We start from the raw sequence: 16993 nt of genomic DNA on the forward strand, positions 1-16993 counted from the left end.
GAATATATCTAAACACTGTGGTTTCTCAATGAATAATTACAGCCATCATAAAAGCATCCACATTTATATAAAAGCACAGGAGTCATCAGCTATTTAGTGTTTCTACACTTTCTTTTCTATACCTGTAAAATAAAATTAGTCATCCTTTATAAAATCATAGAGATGAATTAGGATGAAAATATTGTTAGAATAATTAAATAGACAATGAGATTTTTTTAAAGAGAAAAAACCACTTCATATGTAAATGTAAAAACTGTGTAAGTGAGAGTCAGAGAGATTCTTTTTTATATTTATTTATTTTAGATTATTTTGAAAAGGACTTAAAACAACTTTTACTCATAAGGTTTGGGATTTTATATTGATAGGAAAAGAAATAATACATATATGATTAAAATTAAAGTGATGAACTAGATTTGGATTTTGAATTGTACTTACCAACTTTGAATTCCATACTCCTAACCTTTTGCTTATGCAGTCAGGCGACAAAGATCAAATGTTTAGTCTACGTTAGGATCTTGTTATAGATGCCAGAGAACACAAAGTCATTTCCCCTAGCATGTCAGCCAGGTCTCTCTCTTACATGTTGTGCCAGTCAGTGACTGCACTTAAAGATCCCTTCTGATCTGTCCCTATCAACCACTATTCTCTACAGAATCTCTAACGAAACTCGGAATCTTATCTCTGGCCTTATACTCATCACTACCACTTAGATTTTACTAATGCCAAACAACACACCTCTTATTCTCTTCCATTCCATCTACCCTTGTCAAAGGAGAGGAAATTCTTGTTAAACGGGAAAAACCTTTAACTTTTCATTAAATTCTAAAATTATTAAATAAATACAGTGCTGCATGTTAGCAGCCATGCTTGTAAAGTTGAGATCCATAAGAATTTCCCACATGACTTTAATTAATACGTCAGAATAAATCCTTTTTCTCTAGTCCTAAAACTTCCTCTGTCTCCAGCTCTTTCTCAGTACCAAAGATTGCCATACCCCCTTTTCAATATAAAAATAACACCTAGAACTCTAATCATGACTTTATTATTCCATGTAACCAAAAAGGCACATTTCTAATTTCTCCATATTAGACGTGCAGGTCATGAAATTTTCCAGCTCCTAGGATCGCAATCTTGTAATTATTTTTTACTCTTCTCTTTCACTCCTCATTTTGTATCGGTATCCACGTCCTGTCAATTCTTCATTAACAGGAGATCTTACAGTGTCCCCTCCTTCTTCATTCTCAGATACAGTTATGATCCTTACTTGGAAGCAAATACCTCATTCTAGATTCCTGCAAGATCCTTCTATCTTGTTTCTCAATTCCAGTCACTCTCACTTCTAATGTGTCCTATAAACAGCAGCAAAACCATTCCTGCTCAAATGGCATTTTCAAGATATCACTTCCCTGATAAGGAATCAGCTTAATTCCCCTACTGCAGCGTGGTGGTTAAAAGCATGGGCGTTAGGGTCAGAAAGGCCCTGCTTAATCATTACCTGCCTGTTCCTGGGCAAAGTGCTTAATCTCCTTAAATCTCCTATTTCTTCATCTGTAACATAAGGATAATAACTATACTTACCTACCTTTAGATTTGTTGGGAGGACTGAATGAACAGTGCATGTAAAGAGTGCACTGTAGGTTCCTAGAGAATGTTGGTTATTGTTATTATCTCCCCTTTAGACTAAGAGCTCCATGAGGGGGGTAGTGTTCACTCAGTGGATAACTCATCCCATACTTCCTCATCGATAAATACAATGGACACTTTTCATTCCTCCACTCATTAATGCTCAATAAATGCTAACTTATTACTATTATTTTATTGGACTGTTTGGAGCAGCATCTGAAACTGTTTCCTTCTGGAAATATTGTCATCCATTGACTTCTGTGATCCTATGCTTCCTTCATTTACTTAACAAATAAATCAAGCATCTATCATGTCTCAGGCACTGTGCTAGGAGCTGAGCAAATCGCGGACAGCAAAATAGAGGTTCCTGCCCTCGCAGAGTGGGAGACATAAACAAATAAAACACAAAATTAATATGTAATTTTCTTATAGTGATACAATTGTAAAGGAAAAGAATACGGTTCATAGAGAAAAACAATAGAGGAGACCTAATTTTAACTGGGCGATCAACTGAGGCTTCTCTGAAGAAGTGATGTTTAAGCCACAGACTGAGAGATTAGTAGAATTAGTGTGGTTTTCTACTTTCCTTATTCTCAGTACTTTTGCCCAATTCTTTGGGGTTAGATTTCCTCATGGTTCTAATGTCCTACGCCTCCTTTCTCCTCATACTATACATTATTCTGGGGTGGTATCACTCACTCAACATGGTTTCAAAAAAAAAAAATCTCTAAACCAATTACTCCTGAATCTCCATCTCTAGCCCAGATCTCCTAGGTCTCAGACCCATAACACCACTCCTTGCCAGATAACTCTACGCAGAGGTCACAGAGGCACTTCAAATTCAACTTTCCAAATGAACTTAACATCTCCTCCTTACGCAATTTTTTTCTCTCAGTTCGTACACTGGAGTCATTCTAGCCTCTTCTCTCATACCCCACATGCAAGCAAACAGTAAGATGTGTCCATTTTTATTTCCTAAATATTTCCAAAATCCACCCCTTTCTTATAGTCTCCTCTCACCTGTTGCTGAACTATTAAAAACATCATAGTTTTTATGGTGGTCTCCCTGAGCCACCAAAGTAGGCTATCAAAAACATAAGTTTGATCATGTCAATCTCTTGCTTTAAACCCTTCCCTAAATCCTCACTGCCCACAGGATAACATTCAACATAATATACAAAGTTTGCATCAGTTCCCATCTATTGTGTGTCCATTATAGAATTTGGTGAATGAGTGATTAAATGTTTGTCTAATCAAGTTTAGCCCAACCTATATAAACAATATATAAACAGACTATATATATTATATACTACATATAGTCCCTATATACACATATAGATTATATATGTTAATTTTAGTTTCAACACTAAGGAAAGACTTTAAAAATAAAATCCTTGATACTATCCCATCTTCCCAGCAAAGGTAAACATTAGTCAGGAACTTTAAATTGATCTCAATGTGGGTAGCCCAAGTTAACTCAGCAAAAAGTATTTATTGAGCTCCTACTATATGCCAGCTTCTGTTCTAGGTAGTGGGAGTACAACTGTGCATGAAACTTATAAAAAAATCACTGTCCTCATAAAGTTTCATTCTATTGTGAGGGAGAGAGAAGCAAAATTAAAAAGTAAATTATAGAGTATATTAGAAGGTGATAAGTATTATGGAGGAAAACAAGGCAAAAACAGAGGCTTAGTTTTGTGGAAGGAGAGGGGCAGCAATTTTAAGTAAAGTAGTTAGGAAGGGCCTCACTGAGAAGGTGAGACATGAGCAAAGACTTGAAGGAGGTGAGGGAGAGAGAATGACATCTGGAAGAAGAGTACTCCTGGCAGAGGAAGGGCCATACAGCCTGAAGGGCGGAGCATAACTACGCTTTTTGAGAAACATGAACGAGATCAGTGTGGGTAAAACTGGGGAGTGAGGAGCAGGCGATAAGGCTGCATCATGTAAGGTCTTGGCTGAAACCATTTTAAAGACTTTAGCTTTACTCTGAGTGAATTAGCCAGTCACTGGAGGATTAAGAACAGAGGAATGACAAGGTCTGATTTTCATTCTAAGACTTCCTCCATGAACAATAAGCACATCTTTCTGATCTCAGTAATTTGGTATCTAAATAAGTTTCCAGCTGCCAAATGGAGATTTCCATTTGGATATCCCACGTCACCTCAAATTCAACATGTATAAAACATGATGGGCTTTTAAGTTCCATATTTCTATTAGTGATACATAAATGAGATGAACTGCATTATGGATTAATGTCATCATAGAAAAACATTTATTAAACCTCTTGTCGGGGGGAGAGGAAGGCTCTATATGACAAGGAAAATAATTACAATTTAAGGTGGACAGCCTCAATGCAAAGGTCAATATGCCAGACTTGTCACCACAACCAAAAAGATGTTGAAAGACCCGACAATGGCTTTGTTAGCATCCATTCTCAAATACAAAACTAGAAAAATCAGCTAAGTGATATATTACTATAATGAGTAAGACTGCTACCTTCTTCTCCTATGGAGAGTCACAGAAACATAAATGAGATTAACCAGATACCACAGAAGTAAAGAAGCCACTTAATTTTATTTTTACTTAGAAATAAGATATAAATATATTTCAAAGTTTATTAAAACAAAAAATGAAATTATGTGATAAATTCATAATAATAAAGAAGCATCAATGCTTAATTTTTCAACAAAAGTAGAAATAAAAGAGAGAAGAAAATGATGAACAGGAAAGAAAATGAAAGATAAGACTTTAGAGTTCGCTAAAATCCAAAAGAAAAGTTAACCAACTCCTACTTAATGCTCAGCTTTACTTAGCTGCCAGTCTTCCCTGCCTCCTAAGACATTAGGTTATACCTATCTAAGAATTTACCCATCTGAATTCTATTGGCTCTCAAAATACTGCTGAGCATATATTTCTTATGATAATATGCTATAAAATTATAATTCTGTTTGTCTCCTCTTCTAGATTGTGAACTCAAAAACAGTTACTAGATCTTTTTATTGTATATCCAATATGTAACATAATGTCTAAAAGATATAAAAGCTGAAGTAGGTGATAAATTAAGTGATTAAGTTATTTTACTAATATGACATTTAAATTTTTTAAAGAATATTTTAGATTTTTTATAATTAAATATTTTCTGGAATCTTTCATAATGTTTTGGAATTCTTTTCTATAATTGAGAAATTGAGCTTTCTTGAAATCCTGTTCCCCTGTTTTCAATGGAAAAAAACAAACAAACAACTACCTTCTTGGTCTAGAAATTTGAGAACATCTCTTCTAATTCTGAAAAGGTTAAGATCTATTTTGGAGAAACATCCTACTATATTTCACAGTACGATAGAGACACAAAAATATGTTGCATTTATACAACTGTAAACATAAGCAATACAATCTCACAGTTCGGATAATTTTGAGCAACAAATAAATCTGGATTTCAAATGAGATTCCCCAGACTATGCTAAGTCAGACTACTGGCTGGAGACTGACATCTGCTAAATTTATCTGAAATTCTGGGGTTGAGGAGACATCAGACAACAATTCAACAGCAATTCAATATCTGGCTTACCAAAATAAGAGCCAATAGTAAGAAGCTATGAGAAAGTCACCAACAATTTGCTGATGATATGATTCTGGTATTACCTGCTTTCTATTTACAAAACACAATAAAGAAATAGTGGAATGCAAAACCTCTGATGAGTGAAAACTTTTACAGCTGTTCTATTTGTGGAACGGCTTTATATTTGGCAGTAAGGGAACTTAAACAAGGTTCATTAAGAAAAGAAATGTTGGTTTCAGGAAGCCAATTTACATATCACCTTTTAAAAAAAGAGGTTAGGTTTCTAAGTAGAAGTATGCTGTTGATTTAAAAAGAGTTGCTAAGTTATACACAATCTCATGCACTCTCTAGAGAGCAGTTTTTGGAACTAGAAACCACACCTACCTCTGTTCAAATGGACCAGACTAAACCAAACAGGTTGGGCTGAAGAAATAGGTCAGTGCTTTATATTTCAGTTGAATTATAGATTTCTACATAAGAGATTTGTCACTCACCTCCCAGATTTAGCTGAGGACTGCATCATTTGAAAAATAAGTAACAATTAGTTAATAAACAACTCTAATAATATACTTGAAAATGCTAGCAAGCAATTAGCACAGAGAAGCACAGACATGAGAGGGACACTCTGAGAGTTAAATCTCCCCAAGTTGATAATATCACACAGGAAAAATCGTGACAAATAAAGAGCTCCTGCACTGGGTAACTGCCATAAAGAATGTTTCCCAAACTGGAGTCCTCAGACACCTAGGGTTCTCTAAAAAAAGTTTTCAACTTTGTCTTTTCACTTCAGTGACAATTGAATTCTTTCTCATGTGATAAGAAAGGATGGGGACTTCAGGATTTCTATTGCCCTTTTTATGGTTAAATAATTTCCCATTGTTTGGATATACCACATTTTGCTTATGTATTCATCAAATGATGGCCACTTAGGTTTTCCATTACTGGGGCTATTTAACAACAATGCTGCTATGAACATTTATGTGCACATTTTTGTGTGAACTTGTTTTCAATTCTCTTGGGTACGAAGCTACTAGGTCATATTGTAACTCTAAATTTTTGAGGAACTGCCAAACTGTCTTCCACAGTGGCTGTACCATCTTAAATTCTCACCATCAAATGTACAAGTGTTCCAATTTTTCCACATCCTCACCCAAAATTGGTATTTTCTGGTTTTTTAACTTTACTTTGATTATAGCCACCCTAGTGGGTGTGAAATGGTATCTCATTGTGGTTTTGATTTACATTTCCCTAATTACTAATGACTTTGAGCATCTTTTCATGTCCTTTTTGGCCATTCGTATATCTCTGGAGAAATGCCTATTCAGGTCCTTTGCCCATTTTTAAACTGGGTTGTCTTTTTATTGGTAAGTCATAAAGAGTTCTTTATATTTAGGTCTAGATCCTTATCAGATATATGACTTGCAAATATTTTCTCCCATTCTGTGGATTATCTTTTCACTTTCTTTATAGTAACTTCTGATGAACAAGAGTTTTTAATTTTGATGAAATCCAACTTATCTACTATTTCTTCTTTGTTTAGTTAAGTACAACATCTGGGCTTCCTAAGACAGTTTCTACTGACTGCTATTTTTCCTGTGTATGGGCCATACTTTTTTTGTTTCTTTGTATGCCTCCAATTTTTTTGTTGAAAAACAGATATTTTAAAGCTAATGACTGAACAAGGATTTCCTTAAACATCTGGAAACAAAAATTCTCTCTGAACCCACAAAGCAGGAACCAAAACTCAGATCGTGGTTATCCCTGGCCCAGAGAAGAGTCCCTGCCACATAAGCCTCTGCCATAAACATGCCCATATCTTAACTGCTATGGCCAGGAATAAAAAGCAAAGGCAAAGAAACAGATTCAAAACAATAAGTTCTTAAAAACAGACGTCATTTTATCTATTTCATTGATTCTATAAAATGAGATTTTTTAAAGTGCTTTTTGTAAAAGAAAATCCTGTGCAAACTCTTTTAAATTTATTACACTAATAATAAAGACATTATCAAGGACTTGGCAACTTAACTTCTAAAAGTATATAATATTTGAAACAATGTATTTAATAAATTTATGTTTACTACTAAAAGTTTATTCTACAGATCAAGAGACAATGCTTCTTTTTTCTGCATTATTTTTTTCTAAATGGAAAGAATAATTTGGAAAAAGGGTTAAAAAGTATTCTATGTTTTTTATTAGCAAATATATAGGAAGAAGAAAACCAAATAAGTTTTAAACCCCAAAGTTTAAATTCCTCATATTGACTTTATTTAAAATTTAATTTTTTAAGATAAGAAATACACATATATGCATTTGCCTTGTTAAAATACTCCTATTTAGGAAAAACAGTCAGCATATGAAACATGTTTATGGCAGCTATTGTATTAAAACAGTTTGGCAAAAATATCCTTAACATTTCCTTGTAAATCTACAAAGCTAGTTGATTCCAGTTATTTTAAAATGACATTGGGTAATTGTAGATATACTGTACATGTCTTCCAAAAATCAGTTCTACATTGTTCTAACGTGAAAAATATGTTGGTATTAAAAAAAAGATTAAAATCAGTCTTCCTGACTATAGCTCTCTTTAACTATAAACAACAAAATAAGTATTTGATATTTACTTGCATGTGCACAGGAGAACAGTTTATAGTAATCTAGTAAAGAGGTAACAGCCTTAAAAAAGAAAATGAGGGCTTCCCTGGTGGCGCAGTGGTTAGGAATCCGCCTGCCAATGCAGGGCACACGGGTTCGTGCCCCGGTCCGGGAAGATCCCACATGCCACGGAGTGGCTATGCCCGTGGGCCACAACTACTGAGCCTGAGCATCTGGAGCCTGTGCTCCGCAACGAGAGAGGCCGCGACAGTGCGAGGCCCGCGCACCGCGATGAAGAGTGGCCCCCGCTCGCCGCAACTGGAGAAAGCCCTTGCACAGAAACGAAGACCCAACACAGCCAAAAATAAATAAATAAATAAATAAATAAATAAATAAAAAGAGTCAGAATCTATCACACTTATTTAAAAAAAAAAAGAAAGAAAATGATGGTCATAGAGACAAAAATTAAGTGACAAAGATGTCAATCTCTGTCTTTTTCCACGAACTTCACCCTCTTTCACAGATTCAGATACTAATGAGCAGAAAAACAGCTAAAGCGGGGGCCAGACGAGACTGAAGATCAACATTAGACATAGATAATCCACAGATGATTATCTAAAACCAAATAACCACATTTACTATATAAATAGTAAATTTATATTATTTTATTACTCCAATATCTAAAATAAAGAATTAAGCCCCTGATCAGAAGTGGTTCAATTTCTAAATCCAATATCTAAAATACTCCAATATCTAAAATAAAGAATTAAGCCCCTGATCAGAAGTGGTTCAATTTCTCTCGAACATTTCAGAAGCTCACTCTAAAAAAGTTAAATGTACATATATAAACCAACAAAAGAAAAAAAAATCATATTGAAATTTGATCTCTAAAGTTATAAGGTGGCAGTAATACCAAAATAATAGAGCTGCATGGGTCAAAATCATCTGCCAAAATAACGGAGTTGTATTTTGAGGGCATTAGAAAATGATCGAGTCAAGTTAAACCTTCAGTTAATTTCAGGATCATCTCCCCAGCAGGAGGGGAAGGCGCAGAAATTAAATCACAATACAACTCTAGCTACAATCTTCATTGCCCACATTTATAGAAAGGAGATGCATTTTTAAAAGCCCAGCTTTAAACCTAAGTCATCTTAGTTGATTCATTTATATTTGGTAAAAACTTTATTGATATCCATTGAAAAAATGAAAAAAAAAAATCCCCAAGCATCTCAGGTGAATAGCTGGTTAAACAACATCAGTATCTCCTCAATAAAACACTAACTTATCTAGCTATATCCCTTCCAGTGTAGTACCCAACTAAAGACTAACTCTAAACAAGTGAAACTTAAATTTCACTTTCCAGTGTTCTCAATAAAATAATAACTATGAAAATCATGCTTATAAATTTTAAACTGGAGACTCAGACTTATAAAATTTCAGAAGAGGGATCCTAACAATTGTCATCTCATACAGTGCTTCTCAACTTTTTGACTATAGACTACTTAGCACATACAAAATGCCTATCCTGGCTATTTCCACTTTTACAGTATAAAGTTAGTAGTAAAAAAGAATTTGAGAGGAACAAAATAATAAAAAGGTTCACAGAAAAACGTAGGCCCATTAATATGTATTCAATTAAAGGATATGACAAAGTAATAATATATATTGAGTGTTTATGTATCTCACATATATGAACTCATTGATTCCTCACAACTGCCCTATGAAGTGTGTATTATTATTATCTCCACTTTACAGAATCACTGACTGAGTTCAATGGTTTTATCTTACTAATAGAGAACCTATGGGCTGATGATGACAACAATGATGATGACTAACACCTTTATAGGATTTACTATGTGCCATTCTAAGCATTTAACATAGTATTTCCTTATAAACCTTACTAATGCATTTACTCATAAGATATGAGGTATGTAGTATTATAATCCATTTTAGAGATGAGGAAACCAAGGCACAGAGAGGTTACTTAATCTGCCCAACATCATAAGTAGCAGAGGTAGAAATCAAATGACCAATTCTTAGGTAATTTGGTTCCAGAATCTGGCTATGTTTTAACTTATATAACTAACCTATATAACCTAACCTTACATACTGATAAGTAGGACAGTCAACAATAGATTCTAAATTTTGCTTTTACCTCTACACTAAAATGCTTCTTCATTAGGAAAGTCTTCAGAAAAGCTGACATTAAGTTATACCACATCTAAAAATCCTGGGTGGTTATTTACAAAGTTCTCAAACACACGAAAAGAGAATCTTTCTAATTCTTCACCCAAACATCACATAGAAAAAAATAAAATTAATCATATACCTAATCCTGACTTATCTTCTATGGTCATTACAAATAAAACCAATTATTTCTTATAAGATATGATTCACCTTAAAACGTAAATGTACTATTCCTTCAAAATCTAAAGTTCTGCCTTTAATTTGTCCAAAAGTTTATAAATCTTGGATTCTAAGATTATATGTATATATATGCACACATACATAAAATTCCTTTCAATAACATCTAAATCATCTTTAGGAATCTACCTTCTGGAATTTGGGGATCCTACCATGTTTTAACAGACTTTCTCCTGAAAAAAATCTTCATGGGCTTCGTTCTACCGGGTAAGATTCTCAGTAACAAAACCATGAATCTCCAAAGTCCCATATCATAGTCTCTTTAGAAAGGAACATAGACGGAGACAGACAAGCTCAAAATGAGTGCCACTGTACAAAACAGCTGGCCTATACTTTTTCAAAATGTCAATATCGGGGCTTCCCTGGTGGCGCAGTGGTTGAGAGTCTGCCTGCTAATGCAGGGGACACGGGTTCGCGCCCTGGTCTGGGAAGATCTCACATGCTGCGGACCAGCTAGGCCCGTGAGCCACAACTGCTGAGCCTGCGCGTCTGGAGCCTGTGCTCTGCAACAAGAGAGGCCGCGATCGTGAGAGGCCCGCGCACCGCGATGAAGAGTGGCCCCCGCTTGCCGCAACTACAGAAAGCCCTAGCGCAGAAACGAAGACCCAACATAGCAATCAATCAATCATCAATAAATAAATCTTTAAAAAAAAAAAAAATGTCAATATCATGGAAGACAAAGAAAAGCTGTAAACTATTCCAGGTTAAAGGAACCAAAGACATGTGACAATTATGCAATGTATGATTCTGGATTAGACAACTGATTAAATTGTAATATAGACCATATATTAGATAATAATAATGAAAATATTAAGTTTCCTGAATTTGATTATTATATTGTGGTTAAGTAGGAGATATTAGGAGTAAAAGATCATAAATGTCTACGACTTACTCTCAACTGTGATTCATCATCATCATGATGGTGATGGAGGAGGAGGGGCAAGAGAAGTAGCAGTAAATACATACAGAGAGAGAAAGCAAATGTAACAAAATGTTTACAACTGGTGAAACTGGGCAATGGGAACACAGGTGTGCAATCTACAAATCTTGCAGCTATTTGGTATGTTTAAAGTTGGTTTGAATAAATGTTAAGGAGAAACATAAAAGGTAAAAACTTTCATTGTGACATGAAGAAAACATGACTTTCTCAGAGTCACTCACTGAACAATGAGTTAAAGAAAAAGACACCCAGCCCAGAGTTCAATCACTAGATAATAATCTATTTTCTCTCCCTTTCTCTTTCATAAAGTCCAGGTATGAACATTTCTGTCTAAAAACTCTTAAAGAGAGGACTCTCCTACATGACTAAAGTTTCTCGTAATTATAATACATCCTACTCTGCAAAACTTTTTTCTTAATAATCAGAATGCTTATTAACTTATTTCTCTCTCCTTATTGAGAATCAACAGTCTGATTTCAAACAACAGAAACCTTAAGTTAATAAATACAATGTATCACCAGTTAATAAAAGCCATAAATCTGGAGCGTGTTCGTTCCGGAAACCAATGAGATTTTAAAGAGAGAGGTAGTAGGATCAAATGAGTATCTTCTCAAATCATGCTGCACCACCAGTCCTTGCTTTAAAGTTCTCTGCCAATTCAGTCTTGCCTCCGTCTCCCAAATTCATTATTTATTCCAAACATAGGCATTGGTTGTCAGCCAATCAAATTTAATTGCCTTTAACTTCTATGATTGCTAAACCCCACCCTCCAAATTGACAGCAATCACCCTCCAGGGTGACAACTGTCTCCTCCTTTAAAAGTGGGTGGGTGGGCTTCCCCGGTTACGCAGTGGTTAAGAACCCACCTGCCAATGCAGGGGACATGGGTTCGAGCCCTGGTCCGGGAAGATCCCACATGCCACGGAGCAACTAAGTCCGTGTGCCACAACTACTAAGCCTGCGCTCTAGAGCCTGCAAGCCACAGCTACTGAGCCCACGTGCCACAGCTACTGAAGCCTGCGCATCTAGAGCCCATGCTCCGCAACAGAGAAGCCACCGCAATGAGAAGCCCACACACCGCAATGAAGAGTAGCCCCCGCTCGCCGCAACTAGAGAAAGCCCGCACACAGCAATGAAGACCCAACACAGCCATAAATAAATAAACAAATAAACAAACAAATTAATAAATTTATTTTTTTAAAAAAGTGGGTAGGTGTGCAATGAGTCAGAGATGGGGGTGGTTTACTGGGATACTAATATTGTTCTACTTCTTAACCTGGATGGCATTTACACAAATACATTCAGTACATGATAACTCAAGAGTTATACCCTTAGGGCTTCCCTGGTGGCACAGTGGTTAAGAATCTGCTTTCCAATGCAGCAGACACAGGTTCGAGCCCTGGTCCGGGAAGATCCCACATGCCGCGGAGCAACTAAGCCCGTGTGCCACAACTACTGAGCCTGTACTCTAGAGCCTGCGAGCCACAGCTACTGAGCCCTTGTGCCACAACTACTGAAGCCCACATACCTAGAGCCGGCGCTCCACAACAAGAGAAGCCACTGCGATGAGAAACACGCGCACCACAACAAAGAGTAGTCCCCGCTCCCCGCAACTAGAGAAAGCCCGCACGCAGCAACGAAGACCCAATGCAGCCAAAAATAAAATTAATTAATTAAAAGAGTTATACCCTTAAAATTTATGATTTTTATTTATATATGTTATAATTCAATTAAAACTACCTGCTGGAAGTCTTCCCCTTACTTGGTTCACCAGTTTCTGATTACTCTTCAACTTTCTAGTCTCGGCTTGGTGCATGTTTATTTTTCTCACTATAGGCTGCTATGACCATTGTCATGTTCATGGATACACTAGTTCTATTCCTTCAGTTAGCTCACAAACTCTTAGAAAATAACAATGTAAAACTGCTCAAATGTACACAATGGACGCTAGATGTAAATAGATTTAATGACTGGATTATAATAGAAATGGAGATATGGGGATATATGTATATGTATAGCTGCATCACTTTGTTATAAAGCAGAAACTAACACACCATTGTAAAGCAATTATACTCCAACAAAGATGTTAAAAAAAAAAAAAGAAATGTATAGACCAAATCTGGGGATGGTTCAGTATAGTTTTTCCCCTGCCATTTAAAAAAAATTTTTTATTGGAGTATAGTTGATTTACAATGTTGTGTTAGTTTTAGGTGTACAGCAAAGTGAATCAGTTATACATATACATATATCCATTCTTTTTTTTTTTTTTTTTTAGATTCTTTTCCCATATAGGCCATTACAGAGTATCGAGTAGAGTTCCCTGTGCAATACAGCAGGTTCTTATTAGTTATCTATTTTATATATAGTAGTGTGTGCTGCCACTTTTAATTCAGTAAGGACTTGAGCATTTCAGTTAGATACTGATCTGAACCAGTATTAATTTCAATGTGCATTACAGTGGTTTACAAAGTATAATCTATAACTTTTCTAACATTTTAATTTAGGAATGCCAGCACATATTTTAGAATAACCTTGAAGCTTCCCAGATCAAAGACATATTTCCATAAAAAATAAGAGTCAACAAGTAATCATTCTCACACCATACTTTTGCAGAAACAAAGCTCTTTAAAAACAGAGCTACACTTCCTACCTGGGAGACTTCTTTGTTCATAGTGAGTCCTCAGAACATATATGGTCAAATCTGGTGCTCCAGAGGGTAGCTTCCAATGGAATGGGGGAAAGGTATTTTCCAGAGATGGCTCGAGTCTCTTCACTCTTACCTCTTTTAAGGTCAATTATGCAAACAACTAAAACAAAGGAGAAGAAAAAAATAAAAGCAGAAGGGAGGTTAGATTGTCATTTTATTCTCTAAGAAATAATAAAGGTCAGAAATGCTCGGTTAAAAAAAAGAAAATACAACTTTTCAGGCCAAATGGAAAAACACTTCCAAAAGACGATGGATGAAGATCTGATTTTACAACTGAAGTCCTTCTGGTACCTGGATATATATTCTTATCTTAAGACTGCTGCTTGAGTAATACATAATTGCATTCTGCCCTTAATCTCCTGATTTTTCCTGGCTGCAATTGTATGTTTACCTTTCTTTTTACCTATAAATTCTGATTTTTAATGTTTTCAGTTTGCATTTAATTCCTTCTTTCATTTCTGTAATACTTCTGTGTATTAAAGTTACTATGATACTTAACTTTCAGATTTTTTATTGAAAAAGTTTACAAAAGTTTTATATTCCTGATACCTAAAAATAAAATTCATTGAGCTCTGGTTCCAGTAAAGATGAACTATCTTGTATTGGACTAACTTGCCCACAGATAAAGATGATTAACTCTGGACAAAATAAAAATTACTCAAAGACACTGAAAAGTGACTAAAAGCAGGCAGAAACATAGGGAATTTGATCACTGAAAGAAAGGAATCATACTGAATAAGATCTATACTTATAAGACTTTCCCTTAAGAGAACTCTTCCCAGTATACCCCTTAAGTACTACTGGGAGGCTAGACCTAAGGGAGAAAACCACTGTCTCACTGGCTTTAGGCATTAGAGAATGTAGTTCAGAGCTGACAGAATGCTAGATAATAGGAGGAGAAAATCATGGTAGGAAGGGCAGTACAGTAAGGGGGCGGGGGACCTTAACTCTGTATGCAAATTTTCCTCAAATCCTTGGTTGATCCAAGTACCCCTATATAACCATACCACAGATGAGACTCCCTTTTGCTGTTTATAATCATACACTCCTCACTCCCTTTTTCTTAACTCCTAGCAACTACTTATCTGCCCTCTATTTTTATAATTTTGTCACTTTGAGAATATTATAAAGATTGAATCAAATAGTATGGAAACATTTTGTATTGGCTTTTTTCACTCAGTATAATGCCCTTGAGATCCATCCAACATGTTGCATATACAAATAGTTTGTTGCTTTTTATTGCTCCATGGTTTGAAGGTACCACAGTTTCTTTTTCCCCATTCCCTGTTGAAGTACATTTGGGTTGTTTTCAATTTGGGGCTATTATGAATAAAGCTGCTATAAATATTTGTGTACAGGTTTCTGTGTGAATATAAGTTTCATTTCTCTAGGATATACACCCAGAAATGGGGACTTCCCTGGTGGTCCAGTGGTAAAGAACCTGCCTTCCTATTCAGGGGACACGGATTTGATCCCTGGTCAGGGAACTAAGATCCCACATGCTGCGGGGCAACTAAGCCCGTACACTGCAACTACTGAGCCTGCGCACTCTGGAGCCCGAGTGCCACAACTAGAAAGCCTGCGTGCCACAACTAAGACCCAATGCAACCAAATAAATAAGTAAATAAACAAACAGACACCCATAAATGCAACTGGGTTGTATAGTAAGTGTATATTTACCAGCCAGTAATTTAGTTGTCTACTAGAACAAAAATCAATACTCTTCAGAAAAAGATAATCCACAATATTATCTACAATACCCAGTATACAATAAAAAATTACTAAACATGCAAAGAAGCTAGAAACTGTAACTCAAGATCAGGAAAAAAAAGGGGGGTCAATAGAAACCATAAGATGATTAGTGGAAATTAACTGATAATGATGTTAAAGCAGCTATTATGAGCATGTTCAGGATGTTACAATAAGTGAACAGATGAGAAATACTTGTAGCAAATGGAAACTATAAAATAGAAGTAAATGAAAATTCAAGAACTACTTCAACATGGAAATTTTAAAATTCACTGGACAAGCTTAATAGAAGATTTGAGATGGCACAAAAACAAGTTGGTGAACTTGAAGTCAAAACAATACCCAATATGAAGACTGGACAACTGAAAAAAATTAAAATCAAAAGTTGACTTTTTGAAAAGATAAAAAAATTATTAATACTTGAGCAAGAATGATCAAGAAAAATGAAAGACAACACAAATTACCAATGTCAGAAATGGACAGCTATCACTTCATGTCCTACAAATATAATGTTCTAAACCACATAATGCAAATCAATTCAGTAACTGCAATGAAGTGAAAAATTCCTTGAAAAATACAAATTATTAAAACCACAAAAACGAACAGAACGTTATCTACTAAAGAAATTAATTTGTAATTAAAACAAAACAATACTCCAGGCCTAGATGGCTTCACTGGTGGGTTCTATGAAACATTTAAAGAAGTAATAATAACAATTGTGCACACTTCCCAGAAAATAAAAGGCAGATACACCCCAATTGTTTTACTAGGCCAATTGTTTTACTAGGCCAGCAAAACCCTAATACCAAACTTGCCAAAGATATTACTAGAAAAGAAAATCAGTCTCATGAATATAGACACAAAATTGCAAATCAAATCCAGCAATATATAAGGATGATATGCCATTAACAGAATAAAAAGCATATAAATATCTCAATAGGTACAGAAAAACATCTGACAAAATTCAGCACCCATTCATGATAAAATTCTCAGCAAGCTAAAAATTAAAGGTAACTCCTTCAATCTGATAAAGAGGATCAATGAAAAACCTACAGCTAGTATTCTGTACAATGGTGAAATATTGGGAGTTCTCCTCATATTGGGAACAAGGCAAGAATGTTCACTCTAACCACTTCTCTTCATTATTGTAATAGATGTACTGGAGGTCCTAATCAGTGCAATAAGTCAAGAAAAACAAATAGAAGGAAGCTTAGAAAGGAAGAACTAAAATTGTCTTTATTCAATTAAAATATTTTGGTACATAATTCTAAGGAATCTGAAAAATGATTACTAGAATCAATAAGTGATTTGACAAAGCTGTAAGACACAAGGTGAGTATACAAAAATCAATTGTGTTTCTATATAACCACAGTAAACAATTGGAAGTGCAAAACAATTT

The 16993-nt window shown here is 35.3% G+C and overlaps 1 protein-coding gene across 12 annotated transcripts in view; it reads right to left on the reverse strand.

The window, feature by feature from the left end:
* The window catches only part of NCOA1 (nuclear receptor coactivator 1), a 259310-nt gene that overhangs the window by 102792 nt on the left and 139525 nt on the right, over window positions 1-16993 (reverse strand). For all 12 annotated transcript variants that reach the window (XR_014234946.1, XM_082357422.1, XM_082357413.1 and 9 more), the window contains one exon: window positions 13789-13945. The gene's annotated coding sequence lies outside the window, so the exon portion shown is untranslated. The remainder of the gene's footprint in view (window positions 1-13788; window positions 13946-16993) is intronic.

The sequence above is a fragment of the Balaenoptera borealis genome (assembly GCF_965194805.1).
Source record: "Balaenoptera borealis genome assembly, chromosome: 15".
Taxonomy (NCBI): Eukaryota; Metazoa; Chordata; class Mammalia; order Artiodactyla; family Balaenopteridae; genus Balaenoptera; species Balaenoptera borealis.